The 26304-nt window shown below is 42.3% G+C and overlaps 1 protein-coding gene across 1 annotated transcript in view; it reads right to left on the reverse strand.

The window, feature by feature from the left end:
* The window catches only part of EREG (epiregulin), a 100737-nt gene that overhangs the window by 69435 nt on the left and 4998 nt on the right, over positions 1-26304 (reverse strand). The gene's annotated exons all lie outside the window — the stretch shown is intronic.

The following is a 26304-nucleotide window of genomic DNA, read 5'->3' on the forward strand; positions in this document are numbered from 1 at the left end:
ATATCAGCTATGTCACAGCAATAAAACTGACTCATGATGAAGGATATAGTACTGTCGGTCATGTTGGTGGCATGATGCACAGCAATGATCAGAGAATGGACATCAAACTGATCCTTTGGACACTGGTCATAATTTCGTGGCAAGGGCTGGGACAGGAATTACTGGGGACACTAAAAGGACACATGGAGTCTGGGTAGACTGGGGGGCATGTTTTTTTTAGAGTTTTATATAGCACAAACTAGATCTGAAGATATTGGGTATCATAGCCCTTTACGTGAGCACTAGTGTTGTTACCCAAGGACACATTCATTTTTGTTAGGCACAGGGAGATTAACCCCTCCCACGCCCACGGTTCTCGTGTGCTCATGACGAGCTGAGCTCGCCATGCCCGTTAGAACGCTCACACGCGGGGCTAATTCCCCTGCTGTGCTGGGCGTTCTAAGGAACGGGTGTGGTCATGACGAGCTCAGCTCGTCATGAGCACACGAGAAATGTGGCTCATGACGAGCTGGGCTCGTCATGAGCACCGGGTCGCTGTGCGCACCCCCTTCCCCCCAGCACAGCGGGGGAATCAGCCCCGCAGCGAAGGGGTTAAGAGATTTGCCCAGAATCACAGGATGTTGCGCGTCGTTGCCGAGACTCGAACCCAGTTCCCCAGCTTTGAGGTCGACCGCTGAACGAGCATTAGAGAGGGAGATCCAAGATAAATGAATTGTAGCTTACCTGATCAAGAGTCAGTGCCTTTTTTTTTAGCAAGATTGGTTCCCATATATGAATGATATAGAAAGAAGACCCAACACCTGGCAATGAAGGTAGCTGAAACATTTGTGCAGCAAGGATATCAGTGTACACGCATCATGACGCACCTGCCTCGCACATTCACAGCGGTATTAAGCACAGAACATACTGCAGAGAACGGTCTGAGAACTGCAAAATAGCATTGCATACCTGGTAGCATAAGGGGAAAGGTTAAGGTAGCCATCTGTCAGTAGGCTGCAGTGCAAGCCAGGGGAAGCCCATTGCAGTGTGAGACAGTTGAAGTCTGCTGCAGCAAAAGATAGAGGAAGCGTGCTGCAGCGGCACAATTTGGACACCACAATACCGAGCGAGCCCCAGAGGGTGGATCACCCTGTAATGTCCTTCCGTGTGGCCATTAAAATCAGGGCTCTTGCATGAGTAAAACTTCAAAGGAAAGAAACATTTGCAAGAAAAATGTCTGACTTCAAAATGGTGAACAGCAAATTAAGGACACTTGTAACAGATGGAAACAGTCATAAGGACAGGCATCATTACGAATGCCCAGGCACGAAATATAAAATATAGTAAAGAGGCAGTGGTAAAGGAAAGGCAGCCAAATAAATACAAGCTACAAAAAGGTATAAAATGAACACACGGAAGTTGGGACAAATAGAAACATTATGTCAACCGACAACAAAGCAAAGAAGCACTCAACAGCATACCTATGGGCCCCACAACGATTCTTCAAACAACCAGCAGCAGTCCGGACAAAATACAAGGACTAGCTGGCTGACTTTTCAAATTTTCTATAGTCATGGGTAAGGAGACAAAAAAACACATGCTAATGACTCCGAATAATCTGGCAGGTTAGGACATTTGCAAAATATTTAAAGAGCTACCTGAGAGCAAGCAGCAACATTTCCACATTTTCTTGAAAAAAATGTGCACTATGAGGGATACACACTCAATCTTGCCTCACAGGAAAGAGGATAATAATCACTCACCTCCGGATACAGCGAGTTCAGCAAATTATCAGATAACAATGATTAGTGTGCATGATGGTAAATGTCCCACCATGGTGCAAATGGGCTGCAAGTGTGGAAAAGTAAATCACCAAGATGTAGTGTGCAAAGGCACCAAAGGACAATCCTCTCCAAAGTCCAGAGACAAGAATCATGAAACGTCATCATGCAAGAGTAGCGGGAGAACAGAACATTAACTCATTCTAAATGTGCCAAAATATTTGCTGCTTCCATGTCATGTGAGTCATGAGCACCATTGCAAACTTCTTACCAAAGGACATCATCATGCTCACAAGATAGTGATGAATATGTTGTATGGTTCAACACAAAACAAACACAAAGGAAAATTCCTAACTCTCAATTAGGTGAGGGAGATCTCTATGCTAAAATCATCCTTGATGATGGAGCATCACTAAACTACATTTGTATCAAAGAATACAGGAAAATGACACAAAGACTGGAGTTAAAAACTGCTGACTTGAGTTTATAATAGGATGTCTAAAAAATACTACCATGTCTCAGGAGATGCAGGACAAAATCACCTACAAACATGGGCAGGACAATGGAGACTGATATTGAGACAATGTATGGTCCTGTATTACTCAACTGGTTCCTGTGTTTTTACACTGCGGAACAACTGAAGTTAGTTGCCATGTTGTACATCATCAAGCAAGAGTCATCCATTATCCAGGAAGATCCCAAACTATTCAAGGGACTAGGAATAATGAAGAATTGTCAAGTCTGCCCTCACATAAATGAAGATTATAGCAGAAAAAGGCGTGGGTCCTATCACTATGTGGCCTAGACCTCAATAATATACGTAACAAGAAAATGACCAGAAGAGTTACTCAACAGTTATTTAGCACAACCTAGACAATAAATCTTTAGTGTGAATGATTTATTTCACATTGATTTTCGAATTCAAAACATTTCTACATGAAAATATTTCATCATGTCATCCAAAGAGACATAAATTGCAAAATATCACATTTATCAACAAAGTGCATGTGATTCCTAACACCAAATACTAATGCAGACGTATACAAAACTTACACACTGTACAAAATATCAATTGCCTCCAAAATTCATTAGAGGACACCAGTCCTTGTATAACATATGAAAAAAAACAGGCGGACATAGCCCAGTTCAAGCAGCCCTGCCTGTTTACTGAGCTGAAGGCAACTCGATGTTAAATGGGGTCATTCCACCAGTGGGAAATGCATTTCTATTTTTGAGCCCCCACAGTGCCCCACAAATATTCTAGCTTCAGCTCAAAGTCAACGCATTTCGAACCCTGTTTTGTTCTAGGGTTCTCCTCAGGACGTGAACTGGAAATGGCCTTGACTGCGAAACATACAAAAGAAAAGGGGTTTGTGTCAATTAAAATAAAGGACCTTGTAATCAAAAGAGTATCTGTCTGATTACACGCAACAATAATTGGTACCTGCATTTGTCAGAATGCTCCCATGCGGTATTAGTAATCCATGGTAAAGCAGTTTTAAATTAGATTCTGTAGATAAAAAACACATATTGGGGAATGAATTAGCATGGGCAAAGTCTGAGTCCCCTCTCTAAGCTTATTAAAATAAAGAAGGTAAATCCATACCTCCCGGGACAGTGTAGACTCAATGGATTCCAAATTACTAGTAATGAATCAGCGAGATGGGTTCAATGTTCCATGAAGCCCTGAGGGAAAGAGAGGTGTATATGCACAACAAAGGCGGGGACCTTTAACACTGGCAGTCATCCGCACGAAGCTCGTGTACTAGAGTGTAAAAAGGGGGGTTGAGTTTGCCTACCTCCGAGGCGCGTGTTGTTTGTGATTCCTCCCTTCATGGCAATGCTCAGCGGTGGGGCCAGGGGCGGCTCTAGGCTCATGGCGGCCCTGGGCAGGGAGCGTAGGTAGGGGGCCCCGGAAGAGGGGGTCCGGGTGGGGCGGAGCGCGGAGGCCAGTGAAGGGGGGGGGGGGGGGCAGGGTGTTTGGAAGTGGAACAGAGGCCGCCAAATCCCTGCCAGGGGCCATCACGCAAATATGTATCCATCCTCGGAGGATTATTATATTAAGGATATTTATTGGCGTGGTGGCCCCCGGGGTTTGGTGGCCCTGTGCAGGTGCACAGCTTGCACATGCCTAAGGCCACCCTTGGTGGGGCTTTCAGTGGTTGCATCCTCCACCTGTCTCTGGCAATGTCAAAGAACTTTCGTTAAATTTAAATAGAACACCATTAAGAAAATTCACACACCGAGCTCAGCGCGTGTAACGCTCGGCTCCTGACATGAAACAGACGTTCGTAGATTTTCTCAGAATGTTTTGCCAGCCGAGGGCACTTGCCTTCAATCTCCAGGACTCTCAGTCATCCTCACGCCATCACGGGTCTGCAGCTCTGTGAGATTGCGCGCTCGAACGGTGGTCCCTTTCAACAAGTGCTAGCAGTGAAACCCGACTAGATTTATCGCCGCAGTGTATTATAGGCGATGTAGTTCAGAGTTTATTTACAGATTACTTATTTCGGACACTTCGTTCAGACCCCTGATCGCCGTGTCAAATAATTTCATTATAAAAAATGCCTTATTTTGGGACTACTGGAGAGCTGGGTCTCCACCTCTTGGTGAGGGTTTAAATATTGACAGAATTGTCCATTTAAAATCACTTGGAGTGTGGTTCATTTGCATGTAGTGGTTCACAAGCGGCGCAGACAATACTTTGTTTTTAATCCTAGGGCAGTGCTGGATTATCCTTTGATGTATCTCCTGGGATGTTTTACCAATGTACACCTTTTGGCATGGACAAATGATCCCAAATACAACATTTTTTGACTTGCAGTTGGTGAAATCATTATGTCGCAAGAATGATTTGCCATCTGTAAAGAGAGTTCCCTCAATTGTTGATCCACAGACTGAGCATGTCCCGCACTTGTGATGGCCTTGTACTGGTTGAAGATTAAAAAAAAGTGCGTTTGTTATCTTTTTTTATTCTGGTTTCTGATGTGCTGATAATCTGCTGGCCAATACTTCAGTTCTTTTTCATGGTGAATAGCGGCGGTCCGATGTCTGGAATAGCCCCCTCCACCAAATGCCAGTTGTTACGGATGATTTTCTGTACTGGCTGAGTGTGTGGTCCGAATGTAGAAACGCAGACAATACTTTGTGTGGGGGATTTATGTTTTTTAGTGTGAAGATGGTCTCTTGGTGTCCACCGGACTCTCTTCATGGAATGTCTTAGAAGCTTCCTCGGCTACCCTCTCTCAAGTAACTTATTGTATAAGGCTTCTGCATGTACCTCAAAATCTTCTATTTTTGAACAATTCCGCCTCACTCTTAAAAATTGTCTGAAAGGAAGGTTATTTTTTAGACTCGTGGGATGATAACTGCGGATATAAAGCGCATTATTCTTGTACGTTTTTTTAAGTGAAAAGTAGACATTAATCCCTCCGGTGTGTATTTCATCTCCACATCCAAGAATGATACATTTTTGGAATCATATGTCAAACTGAATTTTATGTCGGGGCTGCGGTTGTTAAGCCACTCATGAAGTTCCTTTAGTACAGGGATGGGCACTTCCCAGATGCACCACACGTCATCAATATATCTTAGCCACTGTTTGGCACATAATGAAAGCATCAAGCCAGAGGCTTAGTAACAATACAACATTTTGTTCTCCTTGCATCAAGTCATGGAAGAAGAACTTCAAGACCTACTGATAGGCATTATCATTGAGGAATCATAAGGACCAACTCTCTTGGTGTCCCTATTGGATGTAATGCCTAAGCGAAACACTGAGGGTAAGGTAAGAAACCGCAATGACATGTGATAACCAAATACAGCCCATGAGAGGAAAAGATACAGAGCAAGCCACAAGAGTAACATAATAACATTACTCAAATGTGCAGAAATATGTTCAAAACCATATCTCAATACAGGCATCCTCAACTTGAACTCCACAAAGACTGCTTTTCAATTTACTGCACACATATTGGCCTGTTTAATTGCAAAAGACTCTGTTTTCGGGCATTAGAGGTTAACCAAGTGGCTGACATTTTCCAAGTGGCAATCTGAAAAGTAATCTGTCCAATCAATGCGTTCAACTACATAGCGTTCTAGTATTTGGAGTTAAATTAGATCAACATGGCTACACTTTAAGACTGGTTGTCTTAGCCTTTCAGAAATCCTCAGAGTGTGAGATAAAGTGGTACAATCCTAACAAAAATACAAACTAGTTACAATAAACAGTAGTGACTGTAGTCTTCCTAATAAATATGAAAAGAAAAACAAGGATTAACAAAGCCAAGTGAATGCCACAAGAATATTGTAAACAGCACATAGGCTAATGTTTGGCAGAGCCAAGCACACAGTGATGTAAAACAGGGGTCACTTATCGCTGTGCGTAGGCACAGGGTGAAGCCAGAGACATTAATTTGTCCTATATCTGCCATTAACAGCTCATCCAGTCAGCATTCAAGCCTGAGCAGGTAGTGCCATCAGACGGAGAGGTGACCAGAGGTGCTATCATTCCTCTGTTTACTTCTAACAGCTAACATTCCTTAAACCACTATGTGGCACCTTGATGTTGTTGTAGCATTAGCGTGCTGGGCCTCATAAACTATTTGATTTTATTAATTTTCTCTTATCCCAGATTAACTTAAGCTACCATATCGAGTCTCCTAGGTCCTCCAATGGATCTTGTTCTGTGCTGAAAGGGACTGGAATATTTAGAGAATGAGCAATCACCATATGAGGACCTGGAATAAGATAATTGCTAATATTCAGTATTGGATGTAATCTTCCAGGTGATCTCACCTCTAGTTTAATTAACCACCAAATTAAATTGAACTTAGTCACAAACAAATAAAGAGACAATATCAGCAGAGAAATAAATGTATCGTAATTTATATTTCCATTTAGATTTCAAATAATTAGCATACAACCTAAATGTCAAATAGATCAGGTTTAATAAGCGTTTGCAAGTTCTACTATTCAGATATGAAGACACTATCTTTCTCAGCCCAGGGAGATTTTATCCTAAGGAAAGTGAATTAGTAGGGAAACCAGTAGCGTCTCATACCAACCCTTTGTAAAATTCAGTATATTCCAAATGACCAGTTCAAGTTCATGGACAGAATCGTCTAACTCTGTCTGAAATGCAGCATCAATGCCACAGCTGCTCTGACGAGAGCCATTTCAGCCTTTATGCAGAATTGAAATGGTGGTCAAATTGGTAGTGTCCATGTAAAGAAAAAGCCATAGCATGCACTCTACAGGGAGCAATAGTGTGACCTGTATGTAGCTTCAACAAGAGAATGTTGGTTGATGGAAGCAGTGGAAGGTTGTCTGAGAAGGACCTCACACAACAGAACTTGGAGGAGCACATTGGAAGAAAGGTGGAAATGTAACTAGAACTGAATGTTAGTCTGTCAAAGAGGCTCATGTTCAACTGGAGCGGGATTTGTAGAAGTGATCTTAACAATTTAATTGAAACAGGAATGGCTGCTGGACGTGAAGCTTCTTGATAGGGTGTGGCAGAGTTGCAGCCCTGACTTTGAGATGTACTGATCATCACTAGAGGAGGAGGAGGAGGTTGGGTGGTAATGCACAGTGGTTGTTTTGCACATGGATAGAAGTGATCACCTGCAGCTTTTCCAAGTATGAGGTGGGGGCCTTAGATGAAGAGGCAACCAAGTCACTGCGATGATGATGAGAACTGTTTACAATGAGTTCACACACACAAACTAGTGACAGCCAATCATAAATATTGGAAGGAGGCAATGTCCTGGGGAGAGACAAACACATGCTTGATAAGTTGGGGCACAAATAATAAGTGGGCAAATGAGAGTGACAAGGAAAGCCAACCAATGGTATGCAATGAGCTGACTCTTAAACCTACTGCAAGTTTTTAGTACGGTCCAAAAGAGGTACTTCACATCCGGACAGCTAAAACCTGTCTGCAGGGGAAAAAACATAACTGTAGACTATGTAGCCTCTAAAATATTGGCAAAGGCAAGAATATGATTTTGCATGGAATGGTCTTGTCCACAATATGTATATATATGGAATAATTTTGTATTCAGAGAAGAATTGATTGTACCCGAGAGGTATGTTAACACAACTTACATCCATATTAAACTTATTTTAGCTGTTTGCAACACTGTGGGCGTTACTCCTCTACTCTAGATTTAGAAAAGCAACAATTAAAAAACACACAGACATTTTCACTAATGTTGCATTCCACATCAAACACCTGAGACAACCCCCACGACAACCCCCACCACACCCCACTGCAAGTGGTACGTAAAGATACTAATAGTAGAAATGCGCTATAGAAATGCAGTTGACATAATTTACACGTTTTGTGTGCTGCCACAATAAGCAGGCTTAACCACCATGAACGACTGGAAAATCTGTCTTTCATGAAGGGAGGTGAATAGAGATCAAAGGCCCATTGACTGCAACAGTGAGCTTGAATGGGTGGATGTCGTCATAACTTTCAATTACAAGCCCTTTACAGAGTATTATCAGATGTGGTTTCACCTGGCCTAAGAATAGGATGTCAAACAAAGCACCGTAGGCTATTTTTAGCTAGCTGTTTTATTCTCAAACTGCGTCAGCGTGGACATTCAAACAAAATGGTCTGGGACTGGAATGTGCCATGGGGCAGGCTGCAGGGTTCACAAACAAACCAATAAAAGAGAGCGGGATTAAGACATTGGAATGCACCGATTATAGATGTAAAATTAACAAGCGCGGACACGAAGTGCCTATAAATCTAGGCTAAAGTTGTTGCAACAGCTATGTCTAAACTGGCCACGTGCCCTGCTACTTCTGCACTGTTAGCATGCTGGAGAAGTGCTCTGCATTCTGTAGGGGTGCGCAAAAATCGCATAAGCTGTTTCCACGCATATTCCCCGAAAACAAATCACGCGAGGTATGGTTTGCTTTTACCTCAAGTGAAATTTCAAGTGAAGGAATACCTCACGTAAAAAATGTATGAGAGCTGACAGCAAAACACTGCAAGCAGGAAAAGTCTCGAGCTAGACATTTTCTGCTCTAAACAGTCTTCAGGAACCAAATATTAACAAAAATCAGTTATTGAGAAATTCCAGAAAATTTCACACATTTTACAGGCATAATTAAAAATCTTTCAAAACAAAGTCCAGGTTATATGCTAACACATATATATCCAATTTTAAATGACCCTCACACCGTTCTTCACCGGTGAAGCAAGGCACCCATATGAGTTACTTTAATTTATAAAAATCAACCATCCCAAATGAAGTCGGGAGCCCACCAATCTATAGTCCCGGGAAGGACTAACAAAGTCTAAAAAAGCGTGTGGTGGGTCAGAAAGTGCCTCACATAAGCAACACCCATGGAGCTACTGGTAAGTCCTTACCATTTGGCTTCCTCTGTCGTCATTGGCACTTTCCTGGCAGGAAAGAAAGTGACCTAACTCTAAATAATGTGGAAAGTAAGGGAGAAAGGTGTATCAATTAACGTGATATCTACCTAACATGTAAAAGCCCTGTAGCGCAAGGGAGTTCATCTATATTCTCCCCAAGACACCTGTCACACATATCGTTTTTTTTTTTACAGTGTTTGCTTTCAGTTAAAATAACAATGGCATGTTCAGACCATTCTAATCTGAAAGAATTTACCCAAGCCTAATGTTGTGTAAATACATCTATGGGCACAACACTTTTGCCCTATCAGGTATCCTGCATTCGAAATGGTGGCCATTCAGTCGTGCTGCATGGCCTCATAGCAGAGCAGTAAGACAAAAAGTACACGTTTGAATACACAATCCCTAACTTTTCTTTGCACTCTCGTAATTAAGGTCTACCTTTATAGAATGAACGGTAACATCACACATACTAGAATGGAAATAAAATAAAAAGAACTGCAGACAGAACCGACAAGTCGTGAGTTTACATACCTGGTAAAAACATCTTGAAAACTTGTCATGGGTTTAACATAAAACTTTTTTTTGTGGGAAGGAGGGGTGCGCAATGAGTCATGCAAAACTAATGGTAGGCAGAACCTCTCCCTTCTTAACTAGAGACTTACGCAGAAAAAGTATATATATATTTGTAGGAAAGCGTTGATTTCACAAGGATGTCAGTGTGTAATTGCATGCTTGCTTAGTGGTAGTCTTCTATCCTCCTACTCCTCTCCAACACAGTCCCTATTCATAAAGATTATTGGTAATAATTAAGCTATTACCTCCATCTGCCTCTTCCTGTCTCACCCCTTACTAAGGATAATGCTTCACACTGCATTATCCGCTTCACCAGCCTAAACATGCTTTTGGACCATGTGAATTGCTTAGATCAAAACCAACTACACCCTTTCTCAATGACTGCCTGGAGGAATCCCTCTAAAATATGTACTGTTGGCGTAATGAACATTCAAATACAGTGTAGCACATTTAGGAAAAGCTCCAAAGGCTAAACACCATAAACATTTGCCCTAGAAAAGGGGATTCCTGTGAATTATCTTCCGTAGGTCAGTCTGGTGGGGGAAACGTCGTTTACAACGCGGTCGTTACATCGCGATGCCATTACATCGCGGTTTTTAAACGCAAGTCGTTACAACGACTTGCGCTGGATGGCGCTCTAGGACAAGGAATAGTATAATTTACTATCCAACACATTCCCTACTGTATGTAGACTGGAGTTGGAATAGTAAATTATACTACTCCTAAGTCCAGCGCCCTCCAAGGCAAGTCGTTGTAACGACTTGCGTTGTAAAAACTGCGATGTATTAGCATGCGGTGTAATGTCATACTACCGTCTGGTGGAGCCTGTTATAAATCATGCCAAGGTGATTGGAGGCACTACCAATCTTGACAGGACCCTGTTAAAGCTTGTCTCCCACCCTGCACCAGCATGTGTCAAAAATAGGTGGTCAGTATTAAGATCTCTGGTCTTTCTAGATAAGTCAATCGCCTGCATGCATGTGCGTAAAATAGCTTTGCTCCCCGGCTGGAGGAGAGAAGCAGAACAATAGAAGCAGATATTGATTTCTAAGGTTTACTTCCCGCACTTAGCAGAAGGCTGAATTGTAGCCAGGGCCACTAAAATTATGCTGCAGGGGAGGACCACATTATGCGGCACTACTGACTAAATTATGCGGTAAGAAAAGCCAAATATGTTGACATAATGCAGCTTATTTTGTGATAGCTTTATTTCATAATATTGTCATGTTTTCAAGATAACACTGGCTGGGCAAAGGTTTCACCTCCTTAGTGCCAGTTTAACATCCAAATACAGTAATAAGCAACTGAAAGATGCAGATTATGCAGCAGAGGATGGATTATGTGGTACATCCATATTTATGTGGAAAACGCCATGGTCAAAATACAAGATCTGTCGTAGTTGCTGAATTATCACAAATATGTTGTCAATGCAATGAGAATAAAAGTAGTTTATGTTGCCCGGAACTTCTCAATCATTTGTTCTGCTTCTTCAAAGGTGTAGTCTTCACCCAGGGCTAAGGACACATGCCAAGCTGGGACCAATGACTTTGCTGAAGGATGTAGGACCCAAAACTCCTGAGACAACTGGAAACGAGGTATTGTCTTTCAGGAGCTGACTTCTTTATTCACACAGGCTGTGCAAACACTTTCAGTGCTGCCTCTTGGAGCAAAGCATTGATACTGCAAATCTTAGCATAAAGCTGTCCTGGAAAATTCTCAAGATATTAGGAGCCATGTTGGAGCGGGAATGCCCCTCAAAATGTACAATCTCTCAAAAGATACCCAGTGCTTATACTAAGCTTGGAAAATCTTTAGGCTTTTGAGACTGTCACATGACTTTCACCAATTCAGTTGATACCTCTTTCCTTTGGAAGTCGTCCTGCTCCACCTCAAAACCGAGAAGACCACTGACTTGGAAGATTGCATTTACTGACTCATTCATATTGTAGGTTTAAAACGTTGGATTCTCTACACTGAAGATTCTGCCACCTGGACCAATGAGGGAAAATAACCCGTCCACAACCAACAAGGAACCACCAAATTGTCTCCGTGGGAATAGAATCACAGAGTTAGGTATGGAGAGAAGCATTAGGCATGGAGAGAAGGGTGTCTTATTCTTATGCTCTGGAAAAAAACATTTTAATTGATGCATGCTCTGAGGTTACAAAGACATGTTTTACTGAAGTCTCAAAATCAGAGCACGATGCCCAAATGCTTATCAATTTAAAGCTAGATCCCAAGACAGGAGAAAGTCATGGCCCAGCCTGCCACCTTACACAGTCTGCACTGCCTCAACGTTAACTACTTTCAGGGTATGTCTCCACCCACGCGAACCAGAATGCTATGGTTAGCTAAATCTCTGGACCTGGTGGCACCCTTCTAGTTAACATAGTTTGGCTCAACTATTATCAGCACTCTTCAGCACCGCCTTCTGTTTTTCTCTAGCGGGACAAAGCCTTCGGATTCTGTAACATTACCTTTAATTCCTTGCAATTGGAGACTTTCTTCTTCTCTCCCTGTACTATGCTCACGTCCTACCATGCACCACCTTCCCTGGCTGGCATGAGCTGTAACTTTAGGGTGGATGAGAGTTCAAAGAAAAACCTCAGGGCAGGTTGAGCTGCATCATTACTGTAATGCCCCCTTGTCGAGTTGCTGTTCAGCACCATCCAATCCGAGTCCTGGTCAAACAGAGAAAGTAGAAGTACTCCAACAGTGCAAAGATGTGTGGATGTGCCTGTGACACTACAAAAGACTAACTGCAGTATGCCCCTGCACCCTCCAAAAAGTTGTTCTTAAAGATTACTGGCTCTTTAACACGGTAGAAAGTAGTCAGGTGAGTGAAAGCCCTCTCTACTAATACGAATTCGACAAAGAGTAAGAAATAGCCTTCTATGAAAGTTGTCTCGTGTGATGCATCCAAGACATTGTCAGATTGGTCCAAAACCCATTCTAATGAATCCATCTCATATCATACTCACATACTGTTGAAACTGCTGTGCAGAAAGTGCATAATATCCATATATTGAAACAGACGAATTCCACACTGAATAAAAAAGCATGTACTCTTTTAGCATATGTAGATCTGTTTTCTGGTCACATGGCATTAACAGAGAAATGTAAAAGCTCCGTGAATTTCACATACAAGTAATGGGTAAAGCCAGGAAGATATGAGAAGAGGCCCTAATATCTTGCCCAACACTTCCATTTGTTTAGGATCACACCATAATGAATCTGTAAAACATCAACTCTATTCTAGTAGGTTCCTCACAATGACATACCACAGACAGCGTAGATGGATGTACGTCGTTACAACACATGCTGTTACAACGCATGCCATTACGACGCATGTTTTACAACGCAAGTCGTTACAACGACTTGCGTTGGGGGGCGCTGGATAGTGAATAGTTTAATTTACTATTCCAACTCCAGTCCCCGTGGATAGTAGGGAAGGTGTTGGATAGTAAATTAACCTATTCCCTATCCTGGAGCGCCCCCCAGCGCAAGTCGTTGTAATGACTTGCGTTGTAAAAGTTGCGTCGTAATGGTAGTGCGGAGTAACAGTTGCGTTGTAAAGGATGTTTCCCGCGTAGATGGACTAAAATCACCTAGAAGCAGAAACCCCATGTTAGTACTAATGTGAAATTTTAAGATCAATTTCCCTTTAGGCTCCAAATCGACCTCCACCTCCTTTATGATATGACTGTGTCTGGTGGTTTGGTACAGAAGATAATATTTGATAGCTACTGGATTTCTTCTTTTTATTATCCTGCCATGCATATTGTGTAGGGGTGGGAGAAGAATTCAGCTCCGCCTGCAGAGTTTTGCCCACTCTGCGCTTCATGCAGAGTTCCCAAAAACACTATAAAGCAACGTGGAGCAGAATTCTTTTTTCTCTAGTGGCTCGCCAATGGTAAGTTGGCGAATGTTTGCGAGAAAAGATAAAGCTCTAGATTTCCTCCTGGTGATATTTCTCATCACGGGTGGTCACGGCAGGTCACAATCGCTCGCATTGAGAAATCTGCCATTTGTGTTGAGAAAGCTACCGTTTGAGTAGAATGTCTACTCGAGCTGAAGAAAGCAGCAGCGTCCTCTGGTGTGATGCATAGTGCTGTTCGCACTGATTTTGCAACGTGGGATAAACTCCTGAAGCTAAAAAACAGTACAAGCAAGTGCAAGTAAAAATCAGCGAACCCTGCCCAGGCTTAATATTGTGTCCAAACAGGAGCAATCTGATCTTCTCTTCAGTCATCAGATAAGGATCTGTAGAGTTTCCTCCGGTGAGTTCTGTATAGATGCTGACGTTTGGAGGGGAAGATGAAAATTAGGATGAAATCAGGGAAGACAAGTACTACCTCCTGAGCCTTTTAGTCAAATGCTTCATACCCCCACCTCCGAGGGCTGTTCATCAAACTTCAAGCAGCCTGGAGTGGTGCATGTAAACACCCATAAGCACCGCCGTTACTCGCACTGTTAGTCTGCAAAACACAGAAGTAAAGAATACAACCCCGGTCCTCTGCTTCTTAGTGTTGAACTAGCAGAGCTAAAGTCAAAACCCCCCCTACATGTCACATACGCCATACTCAGGTGGAATTTATTAAATGCAGCAAACCATGGTCTCTGTTCTTATAGTCCCAGCCCTCTCTTTATCTGACTCATTTTGTCAAAAAAACTCAGCCAGCAAGATGAAAAGTGTTTGCTCTTCCCTGGCTGTGAAAACAGGTGAATCCCAATTTTGATTAAAGCCACCCATCTACAACCCTCTTCCTCAACTTAAGCTACTGCACCTCTAGGTTACAATGAAGTACAACTGTTAAATATTTTCACCTTGTTCAGATTCCCACCTAGCAGGGAAGAGAACGGGAGTAACAACCCCCTGTCTCAGAGGAGTCAGGTAAGATGCCAGTAGATTGGTGGGCATGGGTGATCTTTTGTCTGCTGACCCAGTGTAGCGGGATTTCCAGCTTCTGGGGCAAACGTGAGACACCTCCATGGAGCGATCTTTGGGATAACCTGGGGTCAGGGGGTCACTGGAGTCTCAAATCATAAAAAAAGAAACAGAGATAGTGCCTCCAGAAGATGTCTGAGTAGGGATCCAGATCCTGGTGATGGATATATAAAGAGAGCGTGCCTCCCTACCAAAGCTAAAAATCATGCAGTCAGATGAGACAGCTGAGGCAGAATGACTAGCAGATAACAAAAAGTCAACATACGACTGTAGCAGAGCACATATGAAACAAACAGTCAAGGAAGATATCAACACAAACTGAGACGGTATGTATGGGACAAACTAGATTTATTGTCTCCGGACCTGGTGGGGATAAGGGTGGTAAGCTATGTTCAATTCCACAATTTATCCCCTTGCCAAGTATTCAATCCCCTGCCTAGGAGTGCACTCTACCAGTGACTGGTCATCTTGGTTATCTCCCTGGGGCCTTAGAAAAGCAGTGTAGTGCCCCTGAGGTATGTGCAGATTTGAGAATGGTTCTAATGTTTGGGGCAACCAGCCGTCACTAAGTCTGTGGAGGGGGTCGAGAGGTGAGATGAGCATGATCCACAACCCTTTAAAGAAGGAGCAGCCACTTCAAAATAGCAGGGCACCAGAGATGTTGCAGATGTCAGGCTAGGGAACCTTCAAGGTAGCACACCAGTGTTCAGTCCTGAGGCTGGCAGGTCACGTCCTTTCCTCTCACACGCTTCAGGTGAGAGGAATGAATGTAACAAGAGCATGGCCCTAAGCAAACAATTCTACAAAGTCTTTTAGAGGAACTGCATGGAGGAGCATGTTGGAAATAACATGAAGCAGAGTCAGAAAGTCTCCGGAAACGAGAAGCCAGATGGAAGGCCGGTCCCTATGGGCAGAAGAGTGGGGTTTTAGGATAGTTCCCTTACCCCGCGCTGGATCCAGAGAGTAAAGCAGAGTAGTCTTATTTCTGCAATAGGTTGCAACAGCAAGTCTCTTCTAAGATGATGCAGGAGGGTCAGCGAGCATAATTGACACACAATGGTGGGAAATCAGCGGTCTTGGTATTTTTGATGCTGAAGGGAGGCCATGTGCATGAGGTATTTACCTCCCACGAGATCTGACCTCCCACGGAAGCCTTTAGGTGATCTGGGATTCTTCACATGTTTGGGCAAAGCAGTCCCTAGACCCCCCGAGTTCACAGGCCTTTCCAGATCAGACAGGCAGTCCTCTGTCTATGCACGCCTCCACCAGAGACCCATCGCGTGGAGCAGCTCAGCTCCCCTGGCCTACCCAAAGGAAGGGGAATGATGAGCACCAAGTCCTCGGGAAGAAATGCAGTCAGGAGCAAAGGTAAAGCCAGTCCCCAGAAGGGCTGATAAAGCTCTCATGTGAGCAGCGCCCCTTACTCCAGGAAGATGCAGATATTTCTTTGAAAAACATTTCATCTGCTTTTACATCACAGGCAGCTCCCGGTCGGAGGCAGGAGTACCCCACAGGTAGTAAGAGCTGAGTTAAGGCAGAAGTAGGTGTAAGTACTGCAGCACATTCCGAGGCGCCTCCATCGGTATGCAGGTCTGGAGTGACGGCATGGCTGCCTCCTTATCCGGGGTCATCTCTGGTGCTAACTGGATAAGAGCTGACGACGAGAACCTGTTGCTGGTGTCTGGGAAAGGAGAAGAGAGAGTCCGAAGAATGCGGTCCGGCCGCATTCTGCCTACGGAGATATGTCCTATTTACCCTCAGGCGGAAATCGATTCCATAGCCAGTAATTGCAGGTACTCAGAGCAGGAATGTGTTTCCAGTTCATTCTACTCTAAAAGAATGCGAATAGGTTTGTCGCACAAGCAGAAGATAAACCGTGTTCTGCAACCAAACTACGTGCCATAAGGGTCACCTTCAGGCAACCATTCTGCGCTACCTAACAGCGCTTTAGATAACAAGGCATCTATTACGATCTATGCATTTAAAGTCTGGCCTACTCAAAACATCCTCAGAGCGAGTGCGGACTATGGCGAAAAAATACGGGATTGACGTATTGGGCTGTGCCTCACGACTGGGGACAAGTGACATCTGTTGAAAATGATACATAAGTCATTAATGCGAAAATTAGCTTGACATTCCATTCGTCCATGTGCAAGCCCGACCCCGCTGCACATAGCTTTCGGACAGCTCCCGTGGTAAGCATGGGAAGTAAAGCCAGTACTGGGCCTGCATTATAGCCGAATTCACTTTGAACTTTGTACTTAAGTCTTGCACTTATAATAAAATACAAACAAGAACCGCTCTGGCTAATGCAAATGATCCCTGTGAAATTTAGAGAAATCAAATCCATTTAAGCACAGTGATGAAAGAATGGCTCAAACGCTGCTGCTTGCAGCAATAATATAATTTGGAAATCTCCGAGGCCAGGGAAAATGCTTTCCAGTGTATGAGTGTATTTTGATGATGGCGCTCAGAATCATAGCCATCAAATGGACCATGTGACTTGAGGGTGACTGTTAACCAGTTTAGGCTGCCAGTCTTATTAGTTTAACTGAAGGGAGAGACGACTGCAACTCCCACAATGCAGCAGACCGACACACAAAAACTCAGTAGTTTAAATTGTATCCATAATGACAGAGCAAGGGGGGTTTCTTCCAGCACATTAAGCAATATTCTTCGGTCATACTTATGAAGAATCAAATTATACCTGCAGCCTGTTTTTTGGAGCAAAAAAAGGCTGGCTCGGCCACCTTTTTGACATGGAGTCGTTCTACACATATCGAGAGAACTTCTAGGCTCTTCGTGATGATAAAGTGAAGCATATTAATATAGGGGGTACGTGGCCAGTCCGGGCTTCAATACCAACAGCACCCTCCCTGCTGGCACCTGTAAGCCCGCAGAAATAACACGGAATTCATACAAATAACAGAATGTAAAATTATGCTGTCTAGAACGTCAGGACTGGCTAAATGTGTCAGGAGCCATTTACAGGCCATTTGCGAATCGTCTCATTATCTGGGAAGCTAAATTACAAAGCCCTTGCTACTTTTAACAGAGTCAAGTTCTGAGGATGCAGCGAAATAGTCAGTAGGGGGTGGAGAACTTGCCGGTAACCATTTGGTCTCGTTTCGCGTACCTGCCTGTTTGGCAGCGTTGGCAAAGTATTCTTATACCCACTTACAGGACTGGGGCCGAATTGCATTGCTTGCATTGTGGCCCAGTTGTTGGGGAACTGGAATAAGGTAAAATCAAGCTTCTGCAAGGAAGGTGAAAGTGCCCTGGGAAAAAGAGCTGCGTCAACGGGGATACCAGGGACTGAGAGTTAATTCGAGCGTATTACACGGTACGGGTGATTAGACGTCCTACTGTAATTAAAGGACGCGACAAAGGTTCACATGTAGTTGAGCTTATATAGCACACAGCTACCTGCAGTGGGTTTCCCGGCGCTTGCTTAGGGAACCCTTCCTGGTATTCCCCTGTGAGATAGCAGGGTATCCACAAGGTGAAAGTCAGGCATCCCGCCGCGAGGGGCCGTTGTGGAGATTAAGCAAGCTATTGCCCAGAGTCACAGAGTGTGAACCCGTGAGTCGAGGAGGCACCGGGGCGAGAATTATCGAGTCCGTGGAATTTTTAGCCCAAGACCCGCCGAGGCGGGGAATTGAACCCTGGTCCAGGACCGATCTCAGCTTCCGGGTCTGCTGCCTCTAACCCCTGAGCCACACTTCTCCACATGGCTGTGCGTCCAGACAATCAAAAGCTCAGACTGGTCACAGGTGTGCTGTGACTCACTTTATTTACGACAGCAATTATGCAATGCTCTTCAAATGTTTAAATGGGACGCACAAGTCCTGACATTTCACACTTACAGGAATACGGCTTTAAAAATGTTGGCTATCACCACGCAATTTCTTGGACAGGGGAAATAGAAACAGATGTAGAGAGAAAGATGGCAGAGGTCTATCCATTCTATTTGCCGTCTGAGTGGACATGATGAAGACAGCAAAGCTCTCGCACACAACAAGCAAGGTGTTACAATGGTAGTTAAGTAAAAGTAACCATAATGCACATATGGCCAAATGACAGATGCAATTCTCGTATAACTTCTTGAAAGATGGGTAGTTTAATGATTCCACAACCAACCGACACGTGTTTCGTCATGTGGGAACAACTCACAAGGACTCTTCAGGGCTTACGACACAACCTACACTCATGTAGGTCTGGTGGGAAATATTCAATTGGATCTCGTTTCATTAATCACAATTGGGTTCCAGATCCTGCGAGTACAGCTGGAATCGTGGAATTATTAAGAGCGTGGCATCCCTCCTCCTTTGGTTCCCGGTCGCCGTTTTCCAACAACGGATCTGGAAACCAATTGTGGATCCCCTCCCGGTTATAGGCTTAATATGCACACTTATTAAGCGTGACACGTTTAGCACTTTGACCCTATGTGCTCATGATTGCCAGATTTTCACTAATATTATACTTCAAAGACAAAGAACCATACCTGTGTTACTGTGATTAATGAAACTAGATCCAATTGAATATTTCCCACCAGACCTACATGAGTGTAGGTTGTGTCGTAAGCCCTGAAGAGTCGTTGTGAGTTGTTCCCACACCACGAAACACGTGTCTGCTGGTTGTGGAATCATTAAACTACCCATCTTTCAAGAATTTATACGAGAATTGCATCTGTCATTTGGCCATATGTGCATTATGGTTACTTTTACTTAACTACCATTGTAACACCTTGCTTGTTGTGTGCGAGAGCTTTGCTGTCTTCATTGTTTCGAAGGTCTGTTTCAGATCTTTTGTTGAACGGTTAAGGGGTCTTTTCCGCTCGCTCTTCCGCACCACGCCAATACTTAGCCTTAGATATACACTAAACGTTTACACTAGGTAGAGCGCCTTTCCTCTCTGAGAACTCTAAAAAACCCACAAGCTGTACCTCACTGAGTGGACAAGATGTCGTTCAGGGGATTTTATTTATTATTTTTTCGGGGAGTTTTATGTAGCGCAAACTAGACCCGAAGGTATCTGAGCACTTTACATGAGCACCAATTGCGTTATAGACGGGGACATTAATTTTTTTATGATTTGCCCATAATCACTAGAAGTTGAGCGTTCATGCTGAGACTCGAACCCGGTTCGCCAGTTTCGAGTCTACAGCCCTAGCCTTTAGGCCAGATCCTCATTTCATTTTCATTTCATTTCAGAACTGTGTCTCCATCCCAAAAGATACACATGCTTCAATATCTCACTGGAAATGTCATTACTCCATATGCCTCTTTTGTACGGATTACATAGTAAAGCATTACCTGCATGCTGCGTCAGCCATGATTAATTGGATATATGAGACTCAGCAAGCAATAATAAGACCAGGACAACAGAAATTCACTGCTGAACAAAAACATTCATTATTTGTTATTGGTTCTTTCTCTATTAAATTATTGAAAATAAAACCTTAGAACCAAAGGAATGACTAATCTCCATCTCCTAAAGTACTCTCTAGTGTCAGATAAAAGTAGATAGGGAGGCCCATGTTGTAGCTTCGCAGATCTCCGCTACGGGCGAGCCCTGAACTTTGGGTACAGTTGCCGAAATTCCCTTACTCGATCTACCTACAACCGCTCAAGGAGGGGGAACACCTGTTATTTGTAGGCTAAGGCTATGACAGATTTTACCCATCTACTGAGTAGTAGAATTGAAGGTGTTAGTCCTTTACTGACAGACCCAGAATTCACACATAAGCAGTAACATCCGCTATTCTTTCTAGATAAATCAAAACTGCATGCGTCACATCCACACAATGTGGAAGTTCTTCCTCTCGAGTTTGAGGATGTGGATGGAAGAGGTAGGGAAATCTTCTGTTCCAGATGGAACGGAGATTTGACTTTGGGACAAAAAGACGGTCCCAACTGTAGTAAGGTTCGAGCCTCAAAAAACAAAGAAAAGGGATCCTAAACAATACAGATTCGAAATCCCCAAGCTTGTTCGCTTATGTGGTACCTATGAGAAAAGGTCTTCAAAGTTAAAAGTCTTAAATAAATGGTATTTAGTGATTCAAAGGGGGATGATTTTAGAGTCTGGAGAACCAACATTAAATCCCAGGTGGGAAACATACGTTTTGTTAAAGGGCGGATTCTATACAACGTAAACAACTGTTTAACTAAATCCTGATTCTCCTCTAAACCTCCCCAAGAACTCCTAAAAACCTTTAGGGGTCCCCACTGTATCCTAAAAGAGGATACCTTCAGACCAAGAGAGAAGCCATCCTGTAAGATTCCAGAGTATGCACAAGCTAACTTATGTTATGTTAGAGACACTTTTAAAGCATGCAAATCCGAGGAGGTATGTTGGTGCTGTCACTGTTAAAAAAATAGCCAGGAATGAACCCCCAAGGATTACCAAATAGACAGATTTTCTAAAGGATATGAGATTAGTCGTGGATTTTATATTTAAAGGTAGCGTGTTCCATACTTTGGCAGTGCAAATGACAAAGCTTCTCCTGCCCTAAGAGGAGAGTTTAAACTTGGGGACAACAGCGTTTTTGGCCCCAGTAGAAGGCAGAGTCCCGGTGGACAATACCATTAAAAGCTGCCTTTCAGATAGTCTGTGCACATGTCGTGAAGTGCTTTGTAGGCTATAAACAGGGCTTTAAAAGTGATACGCTGCTTGGTTGTAGCCATTGTAGCTTCCATATGGCTTGAGAAACAGATTGAAATTTAGGAATCCCTAACAGCATGCTTGCTGCAGCATTCTGCAGTGTTTGGAGCTTATTTATACATTTCTGTTGCATATTTAGGTAGAGACCATTAAGTGGTCTATTTTGGATAGGACTAAGGCTGTCGCTCCTTTGGATTACTGGCGCCCCAATTATGGAATTCTTTGCCCCTTTCCCTCCGGGGATCCACTGGCTTATTAGCCTTTAGAAAGGACCTTAAGACCTGGCTGTTTGTCCAGTAGGCCTTTTTTGTGTGCTGTCTTTTTTTTTTACTTTGGTGTCTTTTTCTCTTTTAATGTGTTATGTTAGTTTACTGCAGCCTTCTTCAATTAAAAGCGCCGGGACACTCTTTTTGAGTAGCCGTGCGCTCTACAAAAAACCATTTAACATAACATAACATAACTACCATTTTCTGTAGGTTAAGTGGAATGCATGGAGCGATTTTTTTTTATTATCCTTAGTGTGTAAAAAGGAAGAGGAGATGATAACATTGACTTGATCACCATAGGCAAGCTTGCTGTCAACTTTAACTCCCATGTTCCTTTCTAACTCGAGTCAGGATTGTTCCTAGCTCTTGAGGCCATCAGGACGGGGACCAAAAAGAGACCTCATTGCCTAACAGGAGAGCCTGTGTCTGCCCAGATTTTAACTTTAAGCAATTGCTATTCATCCAGTCACTCACTGCCTGCATGCAATTGTGAATCTGTTTCCAGTGCTGTTATCATTACTAGAGAGAAAGATGACAATCTATGTGTTGTTGGCATATGATGTCAAGGAAAACACAAATGATCTAATCAAACAGGTGAGAGAGGTCACATAAACAGTAAATGAAGTTGGGCTCAGCGAGAACCCAAGAGGGGACCCCGTAGGGCAATGAAAAAGGGTTCTGATGTAAACACCTCTAATGCCACAGATTGTTCTCGCCAGGAGAGAAAAGATCTTAAAAAGGTCAACATGGCCCCTTGATCCTGATGTTATGGAGATGGTCAATCACCAAATCGTGAATGACTGTATCAAATGCTACCAATAGTCCCAAAAACAGAAAGGCTGCTCTCCTACCATTATCAATGACTGCCCTTATCTCCTCTATCACCACAATCAGGGCAGTTTTGGTGCTATGGCCACTCCTGAATCTGAACTGAGTAGAATCTAGGAGATGACTGTTCTGTATGAAGGAGGCAAGTTGTTGATTCATAGACTTCTCCACATTTTAACAGGAAGAGGGAGCCCGAAAAATTGGACAATAACTATTTGGGTCCATTGGACTGAGATTGGATATTTTTTTCAGTGGGAGCACCAAAGCTATTTTCCACTGTTTAGGGAAGTAACCTGACTTAAACATTTCATTAAAGATTCTGATAAGATGAAATGCAAGGATCTCAGGCCCTCATTATACAACTGACGGAGGACACGAATCAAGTGGGGAGATCGATTTTGTGAATTTGATTTTCAATTTTACCTGCTCAACAACGAAGGACGTGAATTCATTAAAAGTATAATTATCTGAACTTATAGAGGAAAACTTTCTTTCCTCTAGATTAGTTGCCTTATTTAAGGATATCCTATTATAGACCTGTTCAACTTTATTTTTAGGACAATTTGCAATGGTATTGCAGAAGAGTTGGCTACTCCCTGCCAGGTCATTACTGGAGACATTAGTAAGTTTAGTGACTGTATGAAACTGTTATTTTAAAGATTTGTTGATGATTCCGTTTTTGGAGGAAGGTATTAGGATTTTCTTTTCTGAAGCAAGATCTGATAGTCTGCAATGCATTGCTTGCATTTATCTTTCTCCAAATTGTTATAATACTTTCTCCATTTAAGCTCCTGTCTCCTGCAACATTGTTTCCGAATCCTTAGGTTGTCCATAAACGGACGGGTCATGACAGTTGACAATGTGGAACGGAATAAATCACGGCAGTCCAAGCCGTGTTAAAGCGCACCACCGCCTGTTACTTAAGGTGGGTTTGAGGTTCTGTGAATGGGGCCATGCAGAACGCCGGGATCACGTATTTGGAATGACAAGGCACATTGTATTTTCCACCTTATCAACGGTAAAGATATATTGGCAGGACATTGAAGCAGCATGGTTATAAACTGCAATTACAAGGATTCACTGCCTGAAAACATGACGCACACCTGTGCATTATTAAAGGATATTTAAACAGTGTGCAGTCTCGTGAGATGTCACTTTGCTGTTGCCCGTGAACAAGGAAATGTTTTTTTCTGAAACGCGTTGGGCTAATGGAATACTGAGGAAAATTCATGCTGCCCTTCGACATGGTGTGCATTATTTATATCCTGGTGAGGAGTGTGCTTTGTGTTTTTGGACAATGTAGAACGGAATATATATATATATATATATATATATATAAATATATACATATATATATATCTATATATATATATATTTATATATATATTCACAGACCTCCGTTTCTATATCCTGAATTCACCAGAGAAACGAAAACGGACCCAGTCAAGTAATTTCCAATATTTTATTTCGCGTGCAACACCATGACCGCCATATATTCGAGAAGATCTCTGCAGGAACCGCAGAAAAGACGGGCCACACCAGGATTGCAAGTTAGAAATATATGGATTTATTCTGCAGTCAGGAATAACGCATTTCGATCTCTAGCGAGATCTTGGTCATATATACAAACAATCTCTGAAGCAGTAGGGAAAATGTTGCACTTTAGAAGGGAAAAATGAATTATTCACACTCCAGTCTGTTCTACAGTAGGAAAAGTGTTGTAATTTGGAGGGTAAAATTTGCTATTTCCTCTCCTGTCTGTGCAGCAGTAGGGATAGCATTGGGATTTGGATGGGTACAATTTCCTATTCTCACTTTAGTCAGTAGGGAACACGTTGAAATTCAGAAAGGTACAATTTACTATTCCCATTCCAGTCTGTGTAACAGTATGGAAAAGGTTAGAATTCGAAGGGGTAAAATGTACTATTCCCACTCCAGTCTATGCAATAGTAGGAAAAGCGTAGGACTTTGTACTTCACTTCAAACACGTAACATATTTTAATAGCCCTATGATTTAACCAGAAATATAAAACTCTTATTTGGAAATTATTATATATAAAAATTCAAAAATAATTAAACAATTTGACATGAGTATTACAAAAATGTATAAATATTTATGAATAAAAAAATGTTGTTAATTTATTATTTAATTAAGTTCCCCAATATACTCCCGCACACCTAGCACCCCATGTTTAAAATATAACTAAAATGAATACATCTAACACAATTATTATATTTAATAATCCATTAAATAAATATTAATAAATTCATTAAGAATTATTAATTATGTATCACTTAACTTTCCACCTATGCCCATACACACACGACTGCCTGCACCTAATATACAACTTAAAATTATAATTACTCCACAATTTACATAATTAATAATCAATTACATCATTCACAATAAATTAATAATTAATTATTAATCAATTATTACTTAATTAACTTCCCACCTTGCACCCCTACAAACCCAACAATCCATACCTAATATAGGATTTAAGAATATAATACGTACACAATGTACATCATTATTAATTAATTAAATAATTCATGATGAATTCTTAATTAATAATTAATTAATTATTATTTTTGAGGCACACACATGTATAAGGAAGAACGCACAAATACACATATAAACAGCTGCCAAAATGGTTCAGTGAGCTGAATGCTTGCTGACCACATGTGGCCATCTGCTGGTCATGTACTGAAATCCCTGCAGTGTCTACTTGCCCTTCCAGCCTTCTGACATTGGGAAATTAAGTACCACTACATTGGATAATAGTAACATGTTGTTTGTAGAGCCTATAAATGTCGTAAATGTTCTGTGGAAGGCTACATAAAAATAAAGTTATTATTACACAGCTTCATTGGAATTGCAAAATTATTTCACCCTTGCAAAATTTGTTGACGAGGTCCTTGCATTTTTTGTAGACTGACTGTCTCACAGATAATGACCAAGACCCAGAGTCACAATCTTAACGTTCTAATAAATAGAGTAGTACTACAGTAGCGCTACTTACTTACCTGTAAAATTCAATACACGAACCTAGAGATGGAGAGCTCCATTTCACCTCTCCCATCTTTTCTGTGTGGATGCATGTTGGACCTGCCATCTTCACGGTGGTCTTCCCTCCGACTTTTTTCCTTACTCCTTAATTTTCATGCTGATCTCATTTTCTTTGGCCTTAGGACTCTGTGCACTTCACACTTTACTCCTCTAAACATGGTAAAATTGGCTTACACCCATTTCATATATTTAATTTACTCATAAGTCCCTGGTACAGGGGTAATACATGTACCCAGAAACTGTAAATCAAATGCTACTAGTGGGCCTGCAGCACTTATTGACCCACCTACTTGGATAACCTGTCAACATGTCTCAGGACTGCAATTGGAGCCTGTATGAGCAGTTTCAAACTGCCATTGTGACCTGGCAAAATCAACCTTTTGCCAGGCCTAAACCTTACTTTTTAATACACACATGTCACCCCGAAAGGTAGGCCCTAAGTAGTCCATAGGGCAGGGAGCAATGCACTTAAAAATTTGGATATGTACTTTTAACTTTTACTTGTCATGGTAGTAAAAAACTTCTACATTTGTTTTTCTCTATTGGAAGTTCTGCTTCTCCCACAGGATAACATGTGGGTAACTTATTCCATTACATATGTGATACCTTTCAATTCGGAGCTGGCAGGGATGTCGATGTTGGTGTCTATGGAATTGTTATTTTAAACCCTCTCTAATGGTAAAGTCAGATTTTAAGTCACAAATCTGAGAATCCCACATTCAGAAAGTTGGCATTTCTTTGTCCTAACTATTTGGTGCCCACAGTTTGTTCCCTGGGGCACATGATTAGGTGTAGCTTGC

This window comes from Lissotriton helveticus, chromosome 2_1 (assembly GCF_964261635.1).
Source record: "Lissotriton helveticus chromosome 2_1, aLisHel1.1, whole genome shotgun sequence".
NCBI classification, from domain to species: Eukaryota; Metazoa; Chordata; class Amphibia; order Caudata; family Salamandridae; genus Lissotriton; species Lissotriton helveticus.